General features: G+C 37.8%; 1 protein-coding gene across 1 annotated transcript in view; it reads right to left on the reverse strand.

Annotated features, from left to right (window-relative positions):
* CNTN3 (contactin 3) overlaps nt 1-24,599 on the reverse strand; it is a 327,782-nt gene that overhangs the window by 246,026 nt on the left and 57,157 nt on the right. The gene's annotated exons all lie outside the window — the stretch shown is intronic.

Here is a 24,599-nt window from a genome sequence, read left to right on the forward strand (position 1 = left end):
TCTTTCTTGAATTCTCACAAACTCAATTGAACGTGCTGATTGAGAGAAAATAATTACGTGGATACCTTGCATCACTTTCAGTGGCCATTCAAAACTAGTACAAATGCATGGTTAATGATCAAGGAGACTAGATGTGCACACCTAAAATTGGAGAATCTTTTCTGGACTGCTGAAACTCTGATGGTTCCATACAGGGGAATTAATGACTCTGACTATCATCCACATTAGGAGAAATGCTTACTACTCTGGTTCAGCAGCTGCTATGCATTGAGCTGTATTAGTTGTTGTTGAGCAAGACCGAGAATCTCAGCTTTCCTAAGACAGTGGTGGTTTATCATGAGATCTTGATGTGTGATGTGATGTATCTGATTGGAATGAAGTGTGTCCAGATAACAGTGTTGATAGTAAAAATATGACAACTTGCAAGTTTGTACTTAAAATAATATATTAAATCAGCCATTTCTGTCTAGTAATGTTATTCTTGTGCACTTGTAATCTAATATATGTTGTTGAGGGGGAAGTAAGAGGTGGAACTGCAACAAAAATACCAGCATTTGGGTATGACTTGGTCCATGGGAACCTGAAACAGGTAGAAATACCTTTTGAGAACTACTGTTCTCAAACTGCAGGCAAGTAACTTACACCATCATGGGATCTATGAGCATCTCTCACTAGCCCCGTTACTACAAATTCCAAGTATCTTGGGTTCCCCTATTACAAACACTGCTAAATAAATTCAAGTGCAAGCAGTCTACTTAGGTGGTGAAGGACAAAAAAAGTCAGCATATGGAGAAAGGAGACAGGGGGAGGAGGGAAGTCAATAAAGGGTAAGAAATAAAGCCACTAATCCCTATGTTTGATGGGAGCTTACTCTTGCTGGGGAAACTGGAGGTCCAGGCCTAGTAGAATGCATGCCTCAGAGTCATTCAAGACTTATCTAGAGTTGCCCAAAGTTATCCTCACCAATGAACAAGAGAGCTGGGGTATTTATACACCAACCTCCATTTGAAGGCTATTCTTAGGAAGTATTAACTACACAGCACTTCTAACCTCTGGTTGGGGGAAACAAAATGGCTCCAGAGGCCAAAAGCATGACTTCAGCTGGAAGTGGTGTTGCACTGAACTGGAAGTGGTGTTGCACTGAAGTGACAAAAAACTAGAGGCTATGTGTGGGGAAGATGTAGTGTCTATCACAGCAGGCATATGAACCTGAGAGTTTTTGAAGCTATTTTCAACACCATCAGATCCCAAAAGACTGATGGCCAAAATTACTCAATGATTTAAGTACACAGTGAGGACATACACATTCTGCCACAATCAATCATTACACTTCTCAAGCTTTTCCAGTGGCTGAGTTCCCCTACTTGGATCAAAGGCTTTCAGATAGATACTTAGCCTTCCTTCTTTTATTTCTTCTCAATCAGTGAGAGATTTTGTGTTCATAACTGTTTTCAATTACTAAACTGGATGATAACTGAAATCATTCTAGATTATATTTAACTTATAACTGACATCCATAAATGTTATAATCTCCTCCTAATCATGCGTGTCAGAAAAGTTCTCCAGAAATCATAAGAAGGGTAACATAAACTACACAAACATACACATGCATGTTCACACACACACAAAGTAGAAAAGCAGGAGACTTTTTTTTAGGAGATATTTTTAAAACCCTCAAGTAAAATACAATGGCAGTCACAAAAGGCATGGGAATATGAAATGCAATGATATTATATATGAGGTGTCAGATTCATAAAAAATTTGGATATCAAGATTTATTAAAGTCTGGAGAAAATAGGTAAGTCTTGAACAGAGGAAAGGCTTGAGAAAAACAATGAACTGGTATCTCCTCCTGTGAGGAGTGAAAGCTATCCAGTTTATACACTAAATCAAATCGGAAAGAATGTGGTAATAACAAAAAAAAAAAACATAAAAAGAACAAGTAGTTGGAACTTTCAGGAAAGAAGAAAAGACAAATTTTAACAAAGCATCCTGTAGTAACAATATCATAATCATTAAAAAGCATCCAAGGAGGTGCTTGGGTGGCTCAGTTGGTTAAGGGTATGCCTTCAGCTCAGGTCATGATCCCAGGGTCCTGGGATTAAGCCCTGCATCAGGTTTCCTGCTCAGTGGAGACCCTGTTTCTCCCTCTCCTTCTGCCCCACCCTATCCTTAGTCTCTATCTCAAATAAATATTAAAAAAAAAAAAAGCATCAAAGGGCACCTGGCTGGCTCAGTTGATAGACTATGAAACTCTTGATCTCATCGTCATGAGTTCAAGCCCCATGTTGGACATGGAGCTTACACACATACACACATACAAATATACATAAATGTATTACCTATTTATTAAAAAAAGCACATCCACATAAATATGAGAGACTTTTCTCTGTGTCATATAGAAAACAAAATATATAGTCTTTGCTCTGACATTGCAATGGAGAAAGAAAGTGTTATAAACACTTATAAATAGGATAAGGAGAAAATTACTAGATTGATACTCTCTGAAGGTAGGACAGCAGCTCATCCATCACTGGTTGTTCCAATGTTCCAAACATCCTGTATTAGAGTAGGCTTTCAAGTTTCAAGTTTTAATGTTTCTTGCTGAGCTTTAAGAACAATGAATAATTCAACTTAGGAGATTAAATCTTTGTACTGGACATCAAGTGAGTGAAAGCATTTCTATTAGAACAAAAAGATAAGTCACAGTTTGGGATTCAGCCACTATTTGAAAATAATTTCAGGAAAATGTGCATAAAGACATTAAAAAGATGATGCATTTAAAAATGTTATTGGGCTACCTGTGACTCAGTCGGTTAAGTGTCTGGCTTCAGCTCAGGTCATGATCCCAGGGTCCTGGGACTGAGCTCCCATCAAAGTCTACTTCTCCCTCTCTCTCTGCCCTTCTTCCCCACCCCACCCTCCACTCATGCTCTCTCTCTGGTGTGCTTTCTCTAATAAATAAATAAATAAATAAAATCTTTTAAAAAATGTTATCTTCAAAGTACCTGAGTGGCTCAGTCGGTTGAGTGCCTGACTCGTGATTTCAGCTCACGTCATGACCTCATGGGTCATGGAATCGAGCCCTGCATCAGGCTCCATGCTCAGTGGGGATTTTGCTTGTCCCTTTCCCTCTGTTTCTCCCCTCACTTGCCCTCTCTCTCTAAAATAATAAACAAATCTTTAAAAAATGTTATCTTCCCAACAATGCATCCCCAAAACAGCATTCCTATCACTTAAAATTTAAAACTATGAAAGTGTTCTAGGAAGTTATAAAGTCTTTTTGAAAACTCATCCATTCAATAAATATTTATTGAGTATCTAATAGGGGCTGGGATTTCAAGTCTCAAGGAAGGTAGCAGTGAGGACGACATTATCAGGTCATTGATGAATGCCCTCAGGCATTCCTGCCCACAAAAAGTAAAGCACAATTCAAAAAATTACAAAGTATTTATAAATTAACCACTGTGAAAGGTATAATGCAGGGGTAGAAGTCTTTGAAAAGCTCAGTGAGATAGGCCCTCATCAGGAAGGTCAGGGAAAGCTCCTCTGAGGAAATAAAGTTTAATAGAAGAAAAGAACGTATCATATAATCAAAGGCAAGGATGTGTTGAAGGGGAAGGAAAGGAAGGAATTTCCCAGGTATAGACAAATACTTGGTATGGCTTTGATCTGGCAAAGAGCCTGGTGAGGAGTCACTACCTGGACCTTCTCCCATCAACTACCACCTCATCTCCCAAGAACTGCCCCAGCACCCCCTCCAACACACTGGATTGACTACCTAAAAGGTTAATCCCTGGTTCAGCAGGGGGCTTCCAGAATCCTGATCTGGCCCATGTCACTTCTGATTGGTCAGTGTCCATGCCCTACCTCTCTGATTAAATATTTTGGCAGTCAGCTATGGACATAAGGAATAAAATATGCAAGGGCCTTGGGCTTAAGGGTTCATGGCTTGTTGCTAGAACAGAAAGAAAGCTAATGAGATGAAATGCAGGTGGCCAGGTTGAGTGTAGTATGAAATAAGATAGCAGATGTATAATGCCTGGCTGCAGACCTCACATGTCTGGCTAAGAATATTAGTATCAAGATAAAGCCCTTTGAAAAGTCATTGTAGTATTAATCAGTAATTGCCATGATTGGATTTGCAATGAACATTCAAATCAGACATATTATATAATCTGTATCAGACTTAAAAGGATGAAAAGAAAACATTTTGCAACACATTAGTTTTGTTCTTATCCTCAAATTCATAGAAATCAGAGGCTAGACAATATTAGGTAAACTATCTAATTTAAGAGAAGAAAAACAAATATTCTAATATTCTTATATATGCACCCACACATACACATACACACACAGAAACACACTGGGTAAGGTTTGAACATAAAACCTCATTTAGGAATATTCTTTCTAAAAATTATGTCGCCCACTTTTAATCAGTGCTGAAGTAGGGCACTGACTTTATAAATAATGAAGGTAATTAATACAATCACGACCTGACTTCTCAGCATTGCCAAGTATTGTCACGGAGAGAAGGGACACAGAAAAGCCTGTTCCATTTCTGAAATCACCAAGCTAAAATAAATACAAAGGAAACTACTGAAGCAAGACAAATACAAATCAAAATGTCATCTACTACATTAGGAATATTCTACTAGTCATAGGAATGTTGTAAATAAAAGAAAAAATACCCTTTAGAATTTTCTCTGCTAATAGACATTTGCATCTGGGGGCTACAGCTTAATATATTCATAACACGTTTCTCATGGCAATCTTTAAATAGCCCCCAAATTTAGTACATATTGACAACTGTACTATCTATGCTTAATGTCAGCAGAGCTAAAAAATGCTAGACCTTGGACTCAAAACCAAAAATGCTCTAAATAGTTGTTCCTGGTTGCTCTAAAAGAAGAGGCCATTTGTGGCTTTTGTCACATACTTTACAAAATTGCTACCAAGATTATAGATCATGAAATATTGATAATATATTTATAATATTAAAAGTCCATGGGTAACTTTGAATGTAGTGTTGGCAAACGCTCAGAGTTAAGTTTCTTTATGTGGTGGAAAGTTTAGGTGTGAGAATGATCTGGTTTCATTTGTATCAGAGTAACTGGCACTTATAAGCATTCTCTTTTCAATGAGACAAACCCTACAGAAATTTTGTCTAGATGGATTGTTTAACACATCTCTCATATCCACAAAAAGATAACTCTGACCCTGACATCTGAGAAAAAAACTCCATTCAGTGAATATATATTGTTCTGAACCCCCACCAAATGCCCCTCCCTGCCCCTCACCAAGGAGCCAAAACAACCCTTGAACAGATTAGAGATTTATAGTATAGTGAAACATTCAGTTATTAATGGATAAAAGTTTGATGCCTATGGGTTTTGTATTTTGAGTCTTCTAAAACTAGTATTAACTCACTATCATGGAATGCAACCATAATACCACAGCAGTCAACTAATAAATAAGTTTAAGGGCTTTATAAGACCGTACATCCTACCAGATCAGAAATCAGGCATCATCTACCTCCCTTGTTTTCATTCACAATCACCATTCATTCATAATCTGCACATCTTCCCGAAACCCAGGTGATCTACTCTGCATACCAAACCTCTTCCCTGTTGGAACTGAACTGGCAGGGAATTAAATTTACATGAACATTGGACTCCCAAGTCCAAGATTCTTGACAACTCCACAAACATCCTCCCTACAACTCACAAGTGTTCAGTAGCTAAGGAGAGGGAAGCTCATAATGTGCCCAGTCTGATCATATCTTCACACCAGCAGTTCTATGTTTATAGTAGCACAATCAGCAAACACAGCAAATGCCAGCTGGAAGTCATCTTGTGCTCCCAGGGACCCCTACAGCACCTGATCTTCCTTCCTTCATGCTCAACATTTTCAACACCTCCCATTACGGTTAGTTTGACTATGGTTTCTCTTCAATTAGACTAAGATGTGCAAAAAAAAACAGTGATCTATAACCTGTTGTAGGTTAAGGCACCTTCTGTGAATCAGCCAAACCTATGGATTCAGCTAACTAACTCTCCACCTGAATACATACAGATTGACATAAGTTCTGCACACAATTGTTTTTCTACACAGATATATCTACATAGATATTATCTATCGGCATAGATATAGATAGATATAGATATAGATATAGATATATGAATGTATATGTATTTGGGTATTAATTTTTGTTTCTGGGTTCATGCAAAATTATCAGAGACTATCAAAAATAGAATTAAATATAAATTATACAGAGAGAAAAAATGTGTTAAAAATATTCTGAGAAGACTACTGTTGAAGGCTTGATAAAGAAGCTGAAATTATGAAGCTGTTTTTGGTATAGTGAGGCATGTCATCTCTGACATCCAGTTAATTCTTTCTTCTGGCCTTTTAGCAATCAATGTACACAGGCAGAAACAGAATCAGTCACGTTGTGCATACATCAAGTCGATGAGTCGGCTATATAAAAAACTTTGCCAGAACACTCTGAGTTGCCTTGTGTTGATTTCAGAGCCTCTGTACTTTGTCCTCAATACAAAGACATCTTCTCTGGCAACTCAAAGAGATCTCCCTGTCCTCAATTCAAAGAGATTTTCACTGATGATGTGTCAGGAAAAATTACATATCCATTTTTCAATTGGTTCCACTGGCTTCAGCCAAACGCACACTGAAGGGAAAAGACACGGCCACCAGAACATGCCAGCCCATTTCCTGCTTCATAATATTAGACAAAATGTCAACCTTTCTTAAGTATACTCCAGAGAGCGCTTACTTCAATTCACTTGCTTTATGTTAAGCCTCAAATGAACATGGCCATTTCCAGGGCACGATGTTTTACAAACTTCTCTCCAACAACGGGTGACTACTTAGCATGCGACGTTTGCCCTTGTAGTATGCTCAGGACAATAATTTTGTTTTGGAACAAGTCCGAATTTCAAAAAAAGAAAAAAAAATTGTGGGATTTTCTAATGGAGCCTTCATCCCTGAAAAAGACCTTGTCTAATGTTTTTCTAATATAGTCAGACCTAAGGTGCTCTTTTGGGATTTTTAAAAAATTTCAAACCTTGGGACACTTGGGTGGCTCAGTGGTTGAGCATCTGCCTTTGACTCAGGGTGTGATCCCAGGGTCCTTGGATCGAGCCCCCCGTCAGGCTCCCTACAAGGAGCCTGTTTCTTCCTATGTCTCTCTGTGTCTCTCATAAATAAATAAATAGAATCTTCAAAATTAAAAAAAATAAAAAATTTCATACATCTATTGAAAGAAACCTTGTGAGGGCACTAGAGTGGCTCAGTTGGTTTAGCATCTGGCTCTCAGTTTTGGTTCAGGTCCTGATCTCAGGGTTGTGGGGTCAAATCCCACATCAGGCTGCTTGCTCAGCAAGTCTACTTGGGATTCTCTTCCTCCTTCTGCCCCTCTTCCCCACTCACACATGCATGCTCTCTCTCTCAATAAATTAAGAAAAAAAAAAAAAAAGGAAAGGAAAAGAAAAGATCCTTGCCCTCATTAAGGGACTTAGACTTTGGGGTCTCACCACATTTAATGATAATAAGAAAACTAAACAATAAGCAAATTCTAGGACATATTTTTATCCTTGACATTTTCCAAATTAAACAGGAACAAAATGAACAGACATTTCCATAATTATAAATGCTGCATGAGTTTTCTTTCCTTCTTATCAAATAGGAAATTACTGCAGACCTTATGATATGGTGATGAGGAGCAGTGTACCTTTCCTAAGTTGGCAAACAACATTCCTTGCCATCATATGTTTATTTAGAATTTTAAAATAGCTTAATACCAATATGATGGAAATGTTTTTCTACAAAGACAATTTTCAAAATTTCAGAAAGGGAAATAAATACTAACATAATAATCAATGCCTTTTATTGAGTGTTATTTGCCAGGTACTGCTTCATATACTAACCCATTTCATCCTCACAATAATCCATGAGTGTTCATTCTATTATCACCCTCATTTTTCATAAAGAGAGACATAGAACCACCAAGATATTCATAAAAAAAGATGACAGATGCTGTGTATTTTATATACATATTTTTTCCACATAATAGGTGTGAACTCGAATGCTTAGGCAGTAAGAATCATTAGGGAACCATAAAGTATGAGCTGATATTTTATATATTTTTAAAACTCTGTATTAATATAATTAACAATTGAAGTTAGATCTTTAGTGATAATACATTACCTTTCATTTAATTTCATTAAATTTTTAAGAAATTAAATTTCTTCTACTAGGGAAAGGACAGTTGTTAAATAAACAACTCTTCTGCTTTATTTCAAGCATATGCACTGTGATAACACATCATCCCTGTTGTAGGCATGAATTAAGAAGAATTCAGCAACTCTATTTGGGATTAAATCAAGATATCTCCAAGACACACTAAGCCACAAACATAAGGTGCAAAACAGCGTATGAAAAGTAGGATACTTTTTGTATGGGGACCAAAAGCATATATCTATTTACATTTGTAAGCATAGAGAATAGTTGAAAGGATTTGTGAAAACTAAAGAGAACAACTATGTCTCGGGAGGAAACTGTACACTTGGAAACAGGAACTAGAGGAATAAAATACTTTTCATTTTATGTATTATGCATTTTAAATTTTCTTCAATGTCCATATATTGGCTTCTCAATATAAAAGTATAAGTATAAAAATTAACAATTTTAAAAGAAAAAAATTACTTAATTTCTAACATGACAATAGGTAAAAAATGTGTAAATAGTTTTATTGTCAGAATCAAGTAGGAAAAGGTAAAAGGGGGTTGAAAGTACTAGAAAGTACATTTTGGCTAGAATATAAACTGCATTCAACAGGAACTCTAGGTCTGTACACTCAGCAAGGCCATTCCATTCCTTCCCTCATAATTTTGGATGAAGAACATTCACTGAGTGCCTGCAGCATGTCAGGTACAGACACGGAGAAGATATTTCAAAATAAAATATCATCTTTGCCCTCAAGAAGCACGCTGGTCCACGAACATTCTAATAGAAGAGTCTGGACTGGAGAAGAGGAATCTGCAACAGGATGTTAATGTGAAGTTCCTTCGGTCATGCGGACACAGCAGGTCTCACATCCCAAATGAAAGGGAGGTTCCAGAAGAATAAGGAACAATTTTTCAAAGGAGATACCGCAAAACCATTTGTCTGGCTCTGAGACCCTTGTTCACACAGGAGGTTTCAGGAGACTAAGTGAAGGATTTTAAAAGTTCCTTTTGAAGAGAATTCTGGTAAGTTCTGCCCCCTTAGAGGCAGGAAGAAGAGTACTTTTTTTTTTTTTTTTTTACCTACACTTTAAGGACACCAGAGAGAGCTGCATTCTGGGGGATGCAGTGTTCTAGGACCACACTAAAGAGTAAGAGCAAGCTGAAGCAGAACAGAAGGTTGCAATGGGTGAAGGAAATGGAACTTAAGGGATAACAGGGGCACAGAGTGCATGGCAATTCCTGGGAGCCAGATATACATTGGGGAGCACATGGGGAAAGGCAGTGCCATACATCCCAAGCAGGAGAGTCCTGAGTGGAAGGAGGAGACCTTCCAGAGAAAAGCTAGGGTATCTCTGCACTTCTAGAGCCTGAGAAAGATGGCGATGACAAATTCGTGGTGGGAGTGTATCACCGCAAAAAAGAACTGAGGGAGGAACATATCCAAAGTTTGGGATCTCTAATGAAACCATGAAAGAACGAGTGAAAGAAAATACCAGTTTACTGGTAAGTGTAAAATGCCATGATCCTAAATCACACTAATGTAATCAATCAAGTAAAACTGACTGGACTCTTTCTTCTCTTCCCTTGTAAAACACTAAGCCAAATTGGGATTAGCAAATTAAGAGGAAGGGGTAAGGACATGCTAGGTAAGAAGGGAAGCCAAAGAATTCCTTCTCTGAGTGCAGACTTCCTCTCTCCAGCAGCTAAGCACTGGAGGGAGATTAGCTATGTCTTCAAATCAAGTTCCAAGTTTACTATTACATGAGAGGGAGCACTTTAATTTTTTTGATCAAAATTACATCTGATATCTAAGCATCACCAAAAGTACTGTGCATAGAGCTACTTGGGTTTTCATCCAGGAGCAGGAAAGGACTCCACAGAAAGAATCTAAGGGGACAAAGAGGAGCAACAAAATTGCCATGTGACACAGCTCATGAGCTACACTTCTTCACTATACAGTTACAGATAAGACGTACGACCAATGGTTAGGAAATGAGGACACTTCACAGGACATCTTAGAACAGGTGGCATCTGAGGTGATTCTTAATTAAAAAGGGTTTACCTAGGAGACAAGGCAGGAGAGCAGTATGGGAGAAACTAATAACATCAGCAAATCCCACCACAGTAAGTGATTCATGGGAGCGAATGAAATGACTCAGGGGAAATCCATAAAGCACTGGGCTGGAAGAAGGATGGAGAAGCCGAATATTTAAGATGTGAGCAGAGGAAGACAAACTCCGTGAGGACAGGAAAGGGCCACTGTGAAAGGCCAAGTGCAGCCCATGGATGGACTGCATTATAAAAGCAAAGAGTTACATGCAGTGTGTAGCTTTGCAAGGAAGTGATGGAGAATATCTTGAAACACTGATTGCCTGGGGCTAGGCGTGTGAATGCACAGGGACTGCTAATGGGTAAGAGTTTTTTCTGCAGTGATGAAGTTTTCTAAAACTGAGTGATGACAATGGTTGTGCAAGTCTGTAAACTTACTAAAATGCACTGAATTGTACACTCATACATGAGTGAGTTTTATGGTATGTAAATTTTACCTCACTAAAGCTATTTTTTAAAAAATACACAAATAGAGAAAGAATGAGAAGAAGAAAGAATGAGAGACAGAGAGAGACCGAGAAAGAGAGAGAGACACTGTGAATCAAGACCTTCAGGGATCCCTGGGTGGCGCAGCGGTTTGGCGCCTGCCTTTGGCCCAGGGCGCGATCTTGGAGACCCGGGATCGAATCCCACGTCGGGCTCCTGGTGCATGGAGCCTGCTTCTCCTTCTGCCTGTGTCTCTGCCTCTCTCTCTCTCTGTGTGACTATCATAAATAAATAAAAATTAAAAAAAATTAAAAAAAAAAGACCTTCAACATGCCTTTGGCGATGTTATCATGCCAGGCTCAGTGCAGTCCTTGGGAAGAAGTTTCAGCCACATTGTGGAGGGCTGAAGTACAACTAGAGGGCAAGGAAGTGGCCACAGCAAGAATGAGCTACTCTTTCAATAATTTAGAATGAGAGAGACTGGATAGTGGTTGGAGATGGGTGGAGGGTCGATTGAGAGTCAATGAAAGCTATTTTTAAGTTGGAGAATTGTTGAGCATATTTATAAACTGAGAGGAAGAACTGAAAAGATAGGAAGTAAAAGGTCTGTTTTTCTAGAGGAGAGAATCTTCCTGGAGTTTACTTGCATGGTATTGATTCTGCTTTCACCAAAATCATATGAGCAAGGTTGAAAGTATATGGTGAAGAGGAAAGAGAAGTGATTCACCACTGTTCAATAGCTATAGGAGAAAAGATGGACTCTTGGATGGAGAGGTCTCATTTTGGACTATTCCAGGCAGGGCTCTGTGGCTCCTTATCAGTGTCTCCAAAGTGTCAGAGAAACACTGATGTCTAGCCAGGGACCAAGTGCTCAGCAAGTCCTGTCCACCTATGGTTTGTACTAATTTTCACAGGTAAAGTAATACAGAAACCGTGATTTGATCTTATGGAGTCATTCCATTTTAAGGAGTTCTAAAAACCAACTGTACTACATCACACAACCTTTTTTTACATCAAAAACTACTCAGGCAGCAATTTGACTACACATTCTAAGTAAACATTCTCAAAGTACTCAAATATTTATGAACACTAGTAACTAAGTATGTACTAATACAGCACTTTGGAGAATCCCTTTATCCTCCAGATTTCTAAACCATCATGTTGGCACAATGGGTTCTAGGTAGATACTAATGGCAAACACTAAGTACTTAATGTGTGCCAGGCAAGGTTCTAAGAGTTTTATAAGTGTAAATATATATACTGTAACCATCCCCATCTTATAGATGAGGTCACGAAGATAGATAAACTTTAATTAACATGTCCAATTTCACATAAATGACCCTGCCTAACTCTGGTATTTCTAAATGAATCCCTAGTTGTTGTTACGTTATCTAATCTATAACTGGTTTGCCCTAAGACATAGGCAGAATGTGGTTCTTGGAAGCTTTAGATCTCTGATCAAAGTTTAGCTAGGAAAAAAAAGAGTTTAGCTAGGCATGTATACCAGGTGAGGTGATGTGTTCAGGCTCTATGGCAGTGGCTCTCAACGAGGGATGATTTTGCCCCTCAATGGACATTTATCAATGTCTGAGGAGGTTTCTGGTTGTCACAACTGGGGATGGGAAGGATATAGATAGGATGAGACTGGTATCTAGAGGGAAGGGGCCAGGAGAGTCCCTAAACATTATACAGTACAAAGGACAGTCCTCCCACAACAAAGAATTATTCACCCACAAATATAAACTGTATCAATGTGAGACACCCAACTCTAGAGTAGCTGGGCATCAGAAGACTCCAAAACCAGCTTCTGCCAGCCTGGCAACATACTGTTCACGTCCTTACAGAAGAAAAGCCACACTTCAACCTTCATGGCTCCTGCTCTCAGACAGCAAGGAGCCTTGGTAGAAAACAAAACATAAGACCATTATGGCCCTAGTTTGTAAAAATAACTTTTTATTACAAAAAATTCTCATCACATACAAAGTAAACAAAGTCATGAACTCCCATATACTTACAATCCAACTTCAACAAATATCAGTTCCTGACATTCTTGTTCTGTCTGGAGCTCTACCCCCCTCACCTCGCATTTGATTATTGTTTAGTTACTTTAGGTATAATTTGCATACATTAGAACAGCTGTACAAATTTAATACACAATTTTGAATAATTATTTTTATTGTAAAATAAAGCAAAAATCTTTCCGTTGTAAGGTAAAATATGAATTCAAAGACAAATGTATGCATGGCTCCATGAATTATTATTAGGAAAATTAATTTGTATTATGGCCTCATTTTAACAAGTGTCTTCTCTCACATGCTCCAACAGGTATGCGTTCCCTGATACCTAGCTTCTAAGTCAGTGTTTCCCAAACTTCAGGTTATGTTTCATTTGGGAGACTATGCACTGATTTTTTGTTTATGTGTATGTTTGTTTGGGGACAAATGAAGGAGGAGAAAATAATGGTCATAATGTACTGAATTTAATAAGGGTTAGTACTGGTTTGCACAAGGATACTCTAGAAGTACAATGTATTAAATAGTAAGCCCTGAAATAACTAGTATTTCTTATTATGAATGGTGGTAAAGAATAGTTCAAAATCATGAGAAGCAGAAGGTGCTGTGGTTAAATATGAAATACGTGTGCATGTTATATGTGTGTACATGTGTATAAATATGCAACGTAAAATATATGTATGTGTGTACATACACACATCCAAGATTATAAAACTGTAGGCAAGGTGTTATTTAAACCTCTTTTGCTCTCAAAATCTGCATCTGTAAAATAGAGGTGGTAAAGATGTACATAATTGGTTTATTGTAAAGATTAAGTAAGATCGTGATTATATGCTGAGCCAACTCCTTGGTATTCAAGACACAATAGTTACTGCTATTATTTCAGAGAAATTAAGCATAATTGACACCTTGACTAGAGAGAAATCAAAGACTTAAAAGTACTAACTCAAACATAGGTCTCTAATTCATTTTAAGGAGACATCAACTGTTTACATCCTTTTAAAAAAAATACTTGTTCTGCTTAACTGTGTTTTTTAAAGTTGCTTTATCACAATGAAAGGAGTGATTTTGACACCTTTTGGAAATGCTAATCGTGGCTATGAATACTTATCTGCTTAGAATTCACACCTATTAGGGGATGTATCTAGGTGTATAAAACATCCATTCTATCAACACAGAAGTGTAAATCTAAATTGAGGCAAGCTGTGATAGCAGCTTGAATTTATACCCACAGCAATTTCAGCTCAGGAGACAGAGAGAGGAAAACTACCCTGGGCTCCCTCCCTCAACACAATAAGCCTCTATTTGTTTTCATACAAATATATAATGGTTCTGATGAAACCCATACAACACAATGGTGGTGAGGGGTGGGAAGATCCTCAAACTGATTGTCCGTGTGGAAAAATCTGAAATGTACTTAAGGAAGGGTGGAGACTGAGCACAGAAGCATGTATGCCCATGTACCTCAGCCTTGGGGGCTGTCCACATGGTGCAAAGTGAGCCTAGGGCTACCAGACCCTCTGATTTTCCGGTAGATGTTGGACCTACAGAGTTTTATAGGTCTCCCTGTTTTCAAAGATTTCAAACGAATTAAACATACAATTTCAAAACATGTGTGTTGACCAAACAAAATGTGTCTACCATTTACATGCAACCCATCTTGAAATCTGATCAAAATGCACTTTTCCACTTAAGAACTTTGAAAAGCATAATTGGTCACTCTCTTGCTCCTGAATAAATAAACACTGTATATTAGAAACACTTCAATATTTCTTCTAATCAGACATATAAATTAGGGCACCTGGGTGGCTCAGTCAGTTAGGCATCTGCCTTTAACTCAGGTCATATCCCGGGGTCCTCCCCACTTAGCGGGGAGCCTGCTTCTCTCTCCCCCTCTGCTCTTCCCCTCCACCCAGGTTCACTCTCTATCTCAAATAAATAAATAAAATCATAAAAAAAAAGAAACACAATTTCCATACTGTACACTCAAAACTAATATAACATTGTATATTAACTGAATTAAAATAAAAAATGCAACATCTTTAATTTTTGTTGTTGTTGTTACGGGGCACCTGGGTGACTCAGTCAATTAAGTGCCTGAATCTTGATTTTGGCTTAGGTCATGATCTCGTTGTTGTGAGTTCAAGCCCTGTGTTGGGCTCAGCAATGAGCATGGAACCTGCTTGAGATTCTCTCTCCTTCTACCTTTCCCCCCCCTCATTGAGCATCCATGCATGCACTCTTTTCTCTCTCTCTAAAATATATATATATATATTTATCTTTTCTTGGGGAAGTGTGAAAATGAAGGGAAGGATGCATGTATCAAAGGAGAAAATATCTGTCACGCAGAAAATATTCCACTGCATTCAATGAAATGGTTCTCATACATCCACTAGAGGTGATGTCTAAGAACCAAAACTTTGCAACCAAATACCAGAGGGTACCAAAGACTGTGCCCACATGGGAGATACCTTGGCTCTGGGTACACAGGCTGCCTCAGGCCACAAGGTGCCTCTCTTCTCTACCCTAGCATGCCGTAAAGATATTAGCATTTTCTATGCATGCCATTTGTGAAATTAATTAGGAAAGCATTTGTAACTATTGGCAGGAAGAGTTTGAAGACCGTAATGAAGATCATGAGGTACACCTAAGAGTTAACAAATTCCAATATTCATTTCCCCCACATGGGCTGATTTAGGGCATAGAACTGAATTTACCAAAAAAGCTACATGCAGAGGATCCCTGGGTGGCTCAGCGGTTTGGCGCCTGCCTTTGGCCCAGGGCGCGATCCTGGAGTCCTGGGATCAAGTCCCGCATCGGGCTCCCTGCATGGGGCCTGCTTCTCCCTCTGCCTGTGTCTCTGCCTCTCTCTCTCTCTATCATGAATAAATAAATAAAATCTTAAAAAAAAAAAAAAGATATTACCCTAACATAAAATAAAGGTGGTTCTTTAAAAAAAAAAAAAGCTACATGCAGATTTATAGGTAAAGGTCCAACTCTGAATACCAGTGCAATTTCTTCGGCACCTAGAATTTTGTCTGAATACACTTGGGATAAATATGTTTCTAATAATGGACGTTGTGGTTTCTAGTTTGTTTAAAGTACAAATTCTGCTTACAACCAGCTTCTCTTACACCCTCCAGATAACATACAACTATGTGGACATTTGAGGTTCCATTTCATTTTGTAGAACCAGAACAAGTTCCCTTCACCAGGGCTTCACATTCTGGAAAACAAAAAGATAGATTTCACGAGTACATACTTGACGTTTCCTAATATACTCAAAATTGAGGACATTAAAGAACTAGACAGACATGAAAAATTAGTGAAGAATGCCACTTCACCATGGGAACGGTGTGGAAGTGCTCAAGGTCTATCCAGTAAAGAGGGTCAGCTCCTTCTCACTTTCAGCTGCTGACCTTTTTGTTTTCATGCTGGCAACTCATTTTTTTTTAACACAGAATTGCTCTAACAAAACTTGCCGTAGACAAGATGTAGCCTGAAGGCCAGGAGTCTGAGGCTTCTGAATATACAGTTACAGGTGAGGAACAATAAGACAACAACAATAAAACTTCTTTTTCAAATAAAGATAAGCTCTCCCATGCTCACTTTCTGCTTTACCGTTTCCAAGCGCATCCCCACTGTACACCCAAAAGCCTGTCATGGTGCTTGGCGCACAGTAGACACTCAAAACAATATGTGCTGAATTAATGAACATCAGATTTAGGGCAGTAGTGCCACACTTGGCTTCATATCAGACCATCTGGGGGAGCTTTGCAAAAATGCTGATCCCCCAGTCCCACTGCATCATAATTTCCAGGCACCAGGCCCGTAATTGCTGCTGCTGCTGTTGCTGTTATTGTTGTTGTTGTTTTAGACTTTCCAAAGTAATTCTGCTGAAGAGTTATTGATGCTTCCAAAACGACTGGTGAGATCACAGCGAGCTTCCAAGTTCTAGCCCTAGGTGTCAGTACCAAATCTGAAAGGTGTCTTCACCTCTGCGGCTGTTTTAACATCTTTAATTTGGGTTCAGTGTCCCTGAATCTCCTCCTTTTGCCGGTTCTGCAATTCCTTATTAACAGGGAAGGAGGAGACACAATGGAAAGTTCAGATTGCTCCCCCAACGCACAGGATGTCTCCAAGAAACCACTGAGAAGATTCCACAAAAGCCTCAGCTAGAAACACATTAACAGTGAAGGAAGAATTTCTTTCAAGACTAATATTTCCCAGCTAGGAAGGCATGGGGGTCTGGAAGCCCAAAGAGAGCAGCAAGCCTGAAGAGAAGGGTGGTTAGCCAGAGTTCCCAGAAAGGTGGACTTGGGAAAGATTCCAGGAAGGAAGAAGGGACAGGCAGCCTGACAGGAAGGGACACACAGAGACAACCTGGAAGAATGAACCATCTTAGCCCGGCCTTCCAAGTATTGTTCATTCTCACCCACTTCCCAAGTCATTGGCTCTGTGAAGACTCTGGGAGATAATGACAGGACACCTGTGGAGGACGAAAGAGGGTTTGCACTTCAAAAGAACAGACGTAAATTGAATCATAAAACTATAGGAAGCAGGTTTTCTTGCTGAGTAAGAGCTTGTGGGTTGCAATTCCAACTTCTAACACCCCACTACAGGAAGGCTTTGTATACAAACTTGGGGTGATACTTAGTTGAAAGAATGCTGCGCAGATTAATTAGTAACCCTTTGTGAAACACTTTGGTGGGTGCAATGAGAATGCTCTTTATTTTGGTTACATCATCTACTACTTTTACAGTGTGAAAGCAGAATGATTAAAGTTTGATCACAAGCTAAGAAAGCCGAGAATGCTGAACTTCACTTAAAATTCTCTCCCTGTGTATCCCTCCTGAGCCCAATTACTTCCAGGGTCAGACATCTATTTTATGTAGCAAAACTGGTGCGTGGAAACATATAAGACAGATTCCGATTTATCGTAATAAAAATCTTCCCGTTTAATGTTCATTTTGGAGACAATCTATGTTATTGGAGCACATATATTTGAATAATGTTTATTATCATGTGGGCTTTCTGAAAACTTAAGTGTTTTATAATATAAAGGGGATATGGACATTCATGTAGGCGGCATGTATTTTTTTGTGAAATGCTCTTCCCTGAGGCAGAAATGGAGGAAAGAAATCAAAAACAAAGCTGCTGGCTCTATGGGGAGTAGTAACTAAAAGCCTGGAAATTGCTGAAGATTTGCAGCTGCAACCCAAGCCCTCTCTTCACCAGAGTCTAGGCTGGTACTGAGTTCAGGTATACACTGCCTAGCTATAACCAGTATGCACAGCTTTGCCCATTCTGATTGGGCAGTACCATGCCCCTTCGTAAATATTCTGAATACCACCTTGGCTGCCCTACAAAAAGTAGTTTAGTGGGCTTTTCATATTATGCAGAACCATATAAATGTTCTTTTTCTAACATTTTAAAAAGAAAGCCCAACACTAATTCCATCCAACATGTGCTATGATATTTTCTTCTCAGTACATGGTGTCCCATGGACACAGGCCTGATATAAATGAGTGCATATCTAGCACATGATGAATGATGAGATTCAACTATTTAGAGTGCACTTCTGGGCAGAAGTGTCACTCTGAAATTTCAGGATTCGATTTATTACAAGTATTTAGTGCCAAATACTAGTGCTAAAATGTTTCTCTTAAAGTACTAAAAGGCAAATGCTGATAGTAATTCCTGCCATTGACTCTCATGTGCTTGGCACCGAGTTCATTTAATCCTCAAAAGGGCCCTATGAGGGAAGTGCCATGATTCCTGCCACCTACGGAGAAGCAAAGGAAGGTGTAGAGGAGGGAAGTAAGCTGTCCACCATCACCTAGCTTATGAAGAGTGGTCTGGAGTCTACCCCAATGCAATTTTAGGGCTCTATTTCCACTTCCTGGAATATCCACAGGCCCCCTTCACCAGCTTAAAACATCAGATCCTTCTGGGATAGAACAACAACAACAGCAAAATAACAATTTAATACAGTATCATCTAGGCAGTCCCTACACAGATATCTCTACCATGGAGTTCTGGTGCTGCTTTTTTGTTAGATACTGGTGATCATTTCTTCTTATTTGTACATTTGAGTTCACTGACATGTTTGTACTTTCTTGCTCCTTTGAGCCTCTGAGGAGGTGATAGAGTGGGTAGGTGAAGAACGAGGATTGCAAGCGAGTAGGATAGAAACAATATGTTGGTACAAAGTCAAGTCCTCTACTATGTCTAAATGTAAAGAAATTATTTCCCATTTCCACATTGTATTTGTTCAGAAAGAGGGCTCCGTTTACTAAGAAGACGTGATAGAATGACCTGTTAGAGAGCCTTCCAGAAAAGCACACATAAAATCCAGACCTGCATGACCTGTCATGCAGCACATTCTATTAGGGAAGCTGGGCTTCTTCAAGGTTACCACTCCAGGGGACAATGTTTCTAAGAACTAGGAAAGTGCATCGTTAGCAAAACACTTCTCTCTTCCAGGGCTGGCAGCCATCCATGTTCGAAGAAGCATGCACTTGAAATAAAAAGCCAAGCTCTTTGCAAACACTCTAATTCCTCTATGGTTTCTATTTTTGTTTATACTTTTTCCCAAGATTTTCATAGATTCTTCTCAATGTCTTTCAATAAAAAGGGGTGGGGAACATGGAAAAGTGTGAACCAACAAATTGCAAGAAATGGTTTTGGATTCTCAAGTTTAGGGGATTTCCTTCGTGTACTGCTTAACAGTTCACAGTTCTCTTTCTACCATAGAGTTTATATGAACACTGACTTGGTTATAAATGATGTTATCAGTCTGACATCGGTTCTCAGCATGTTTCCTGTACTGTTACTTTCTTTATGTATGTCCTGTTTCTCCAAGCAGATTGTCAGTGAAGTCTGATGAACATTTACTACATGCCACATTCTATACTAAGGGCTTTCCATGGATTCCATCAATTCATCTTCACACAAACAAATAGGGTAAGCTACTCTTATGTTGCAGAATTCGAGTTTGAGTTCTGAGGAATCCAAGCTTGGGAGATGAAGCAATTTGTACATGGCTAATTAAGTGACACAGCTGGGGAAGATCTCAACAGCTCTATCTCCCTCTCCTTATACACTGTGTCCTAGCCGTTACAGACTTTCTGCTACTTCCCTCTACCCAAACGACACTGTTAATTCTAAGTTAACCAGGATGCAAAGAATAAGTGATACAGCCAAGTGGTATCACTGAATCAAGCAATATAAAGTGATAATTTGTCTATTTATTCTTTGTGTGTGTATATATACTCATATACATACATTGATATACATACACACATGATGATAATGTTATTTATATGTTTGCAATCATAATATACAGATTATTCTGTATTTTTCCATTGAAAATATTCCAAATTTTTGGTCTCAATACAATAATACAAATCCATTGTGTAAAATATAACATATAACAAGCAAAAAAGAAAAATAATCAAACATTATCAAAAATGTCACAAGATAGATAAAAGCATTGGCAGAAATTTAAAAGTTAGAGTATCAACTGTCAGTGAAACAAAAAGAAGTTTTATACCTTGACTGTTAAAATATAAGTTCAGATTAATCACTTTGGACAAAAATGTCTATTATTTGCTAAATGAAGGCACAGACATTTGTCTTCTAGGTATAGACACTGGAAAAATTCTTGTACATGTGTACCATTTAACATGTCCAAAAATAAACCTAGCAGCATTACAGATAATATCAAAAATATAAAATAAACCAAAGTCCTTCAACAAGTATTCAGTCAATGCATTACTACAAAGCAGAAAGAATTGGTAGAAGTATAGTTTTACATACCCACATAATTGAATCTCAAAATACATTAAATGAAAAAACACACTGCAGAAGAGTAGAGTATAATGCCATCTACATGAAATTCAAAAAAATAAAAATAAAACTTAGTTGTACAGAGTAACAAGACTACATAGCGATGTTGAAACAAAAAGCAGGAAAATGATAAATGTAAAACTCAAATGGTGCCAACCTCTACAATAAAAAGAGAGACAGAAATAGAGGAAAAACATAGAGCAGCCTTCAAAGCCACTGATAATATGCTATTTCATAAGTTGTGTAGTGGACTCATGAGAGTTTATTTTATTGCCCTTTATAAAGTACGTACGTGCAACATGTATTCTTTTGTATGCATGAAACATTTCACTAAAAAAACAAATATTAGATTGTTTTTTCTCTACATCCTATAAAGCTGGAGATTAGAACAAAGAGTACAGGTAGATTATGGTGGTAAATTGGTTTCACTGTACACATCAACTCTCACCACTTGGTTGTAGCTTTCTGTACAACTATGTGAAAAAGGATGCTCAGATCAAATCTGAGTTCTGCTGAAAGTAGTCCCGTGCCTGACTGCCAATGTCTGCTATGAGTGCAGGAAGAAGCCAGTGACTTGACTGCCATGGGTTTCGCTATTGCTGTTGTGTGACACAGGAATTATGACTGTAACTGTGGGATCTTTTCCAACCTACTTTGGGACAAGGAGGGACTTAAGCACTAAAATATGTATTTCATCCTATAAATAAGAGAACCAACCAAGACTTTGGAAAATGATGTATTTAAATAATTTGTGATTTAGAAAAATTAAGCCAGGGGTCACTTGCAAAACCGAAAGAAGATAAATCAGGCCATTAAAATAGTGGATTACTGTCAGGGAGATTTTTCAAAACCCTTGTTTTTGCTCTACCCACGCAAAAGCTGAGACTTGGGAATGTATATATTTGAAAAGTTCTTAATGTAATTCTTCTCCACGCAGCTATTTGAAAATCACTAAGTAAGTTATTAAACACTCAGCAAAAATGCCCTACGTAGTATATAACGATGACTCAGAAACGCTAAGTATCATCTGACATGACTCAGCAGTGATCACACAGTCTTGACTGTAGCTATGGGTGTAAATTAATTAGATACATTGTTTCAATGTTGTTTAATACAGTCACTAATTTTGATCCTATTTATTCTTTTCTACTTGTACAGCTGAAAAGGTTCTTTTATGACTTCATATTTTCTTTAAATATAAAAAGTACTGGTTAATAAATTTTCTCTTTTTTTCTTTTAAAAAGTTAAGAATGACAGCTGCCCAAATATACCTAACAGTTAAAAAACACAGTGTGTTAAATTTCAAAGTATTCAACAGGCAGAAAGTAAATGAAATGTGTGGAAAACTGAGACACAAGTAATCAAGATAGAAGAGAATACGAGAACATGCAGGCATTCAAGAAGACAGCATGACAAGAAAAAGTAAGGCTGAAAACCAGCATATAATTTATCACTTAGCAATGATAATCTCTGCTGGTAACAGATCTTCTGAGATTACTTCACAAATGATGTAGCCAAGCTAAGGCTTTTGGATTCAATGCTCCAGATAACATGCTACTGATGACACTTATCACAGTTTTCCTACAAAAAGGGGGTTAAAGTGAAAACACTCGGAGATTCAAAATGGAGAAAGATAAAAATATGCATTCGTAAAAACATGAATTAATACTTATAAAAAAATACTTTCCAATGAAAATGATACAAACTAATTGTGGCCAGGAAGTAACACAATTAGATCTTCAATATTTTCTAATTTCACCTAGAAGATATTAACATTTATACTTTATACACAGATATTAATTTATGTCCGCCCCAGAAAAATCTAAGGAACACTTTGATCATAGCAACTGCACAAACATGACCATTACATAATCAAACCTGTAAGTACCCCCATGACTGACTTCACAAAGACCTCACAGCCTCACATTTTATCCTGAGACCACAGAAATGCCAAAGCTGAGCAGAAAAATGGAGACAGGATAGGAATAGGAAATAAAACTGACAAAGTAGCAATTTGGTAACCATCTAATCAACTAGTGAAGAGTTTTTCCTGTGGACGGAAGCATGGGTGGCTCACTCAGTTAAGTGACTTGATTGTGGCTCAGGTCAAGATCTCAGGGTTCTGGGATGGGTCCCCCACCCCCATTGCTGGGCTCCCACTCAGCAGGGAGTCTGCTTGTTCATCTGTGCTTCTCCCTGCTATTCTCTCCCTCTCTCTGTCTCTCTCTCTCAAATAGGTTAATAAAATCTTTAAAAACAAAAAGTTTTTCCACTGGAAATGAAGGTCAAGTACAAAGACCTCTAAAAGAACACATAAAAAAATTATTACTTCTTTGCGAGTGGTTTTTAATCATATTTGACTGACAAGTTCAAGTTAAACTTTCAATTTGCAATGGTGGAATTTGCAGTCATTGAGGATAAATTAATCAGGAACTCTACGAATGCAAGAGTCAGAAAGAACATGGACTGATTTTTCTATATTGATCAGAGACCACAGGCAGAAAATAAATTGGGAAAAGTGACATGGGAGGTCAAGCTGGCATTGAAAGGTGAAAAGTATTATTAGAAGGTCTTCTCAATAAATTATGATGTGAATTCACAACCTTATGATATAACAATATATAGTGAATGGCTCAAGAATATTATATAACTGACTTTGAGAAACTTTTAAGTTTAAAAGAGCCTTTATTCATCCTCAGATCGTATTATCAAACTCTTCACTGAACACACGTAAAAATATTCTGCTTTTAAGTAGTATTTACAATATAGTTTTATGAGCACTCAAAATTATTTAATGATGCATAAATATCTTCTTTTTATCCAAGCACTTTTATTTATCAGTACATAAACTTTCTAAGGTTTACAGTACTGAATATAACAGGACCATCTCCTACTCTAAAATAAAGACTGTATGAAAGCTTCTGGAAAGACATGGCCTTAACCATCTCCTTCAAAATCCTTTAAGCTGCTTATTTAAAAAGCCAGTTATAGAGCCCCTTCCTCCCTCGGATTAACTGAATGAGAATATCAGTGTGAAATCGAGGAATCTACATTTTATAGATATAGCCTAGGTGATTCACTGGTACAGTGAAGTTGAGAAGTAATGGGAAAATCTTTAAAAATAATTTTGAGGTACAGAACAAGAAATCTTCAAAAAACTGACATCATTATTCCAAAACAACATATGCGATATAACAGAAGTTCCAGGAGGTAGTTGTAGGAATGTGTGCTCTGCAGGGCTACTGTTCCAAATACCCACTAGTTAATTCACAGCAATTAGCTGCTATTTTCCCAATTTGAAATTAGAATGTCTATCATTTGCTTTAAAATTTTTCAAAATAGAAAGCTATCCTTTAAATTTCTCTAATCTCTGATGGGATGCCTATTTAGGATCTTCAATCCCGTCAAAATAATTTTCTGAATGAATCTATGTATGCTAATTGACCACTCCCATACTCAACCTTTAGGGCTCTGTGAAAATTATCCTTTTGGAACCCCCATTACTCTCTTTAATATTTTAATAACTCTAAATCTACTTGGTATCAGTTTTACCAAATTCAAATTCCAGCACATCTGAAGTGTCTGTAAAATCCCATCTGTCTATTCACAAGCATTAATGTACGCATTTTATTTATACATTCTCAGATCGAGTAACTGCCTTAATTTAGACTATAAGTTCATTAAGGTCAAGGGAAAGGACTTTAATTTAAATTGTATTATAAGGACAACTTCTTGATCTTTTTCTTAACAAAACATACAGAATTCATAAATATGAAACTCACTTTCTTAGGGATACTCTGATATTCTGTAATAAGAAACAAATGATATAAATTTGGTGAGTTGCTACTAAAAAATGCTGTGATAATTTTTTTTTAAATGTGACCATTTAGTTCATATCAATAAAGCTATCTTGATTATAGTAGCCTATACTTTATGTACCATCCTCAGGAGATAA

Source organism: Vulpes lagopus, chromosome 7, assembly GCF_018345385.1.
Source record: "Vulpes lagopus strain Blue_001 chromosome 7, ASM1834538v1, whole genome shotgun sequence".
Lineage (NCBI taxonomy): Eukaryota > Metazoa > Chordata > Mammalia > Carnivora > Canidae > Vulpes > Vulpes lagopus.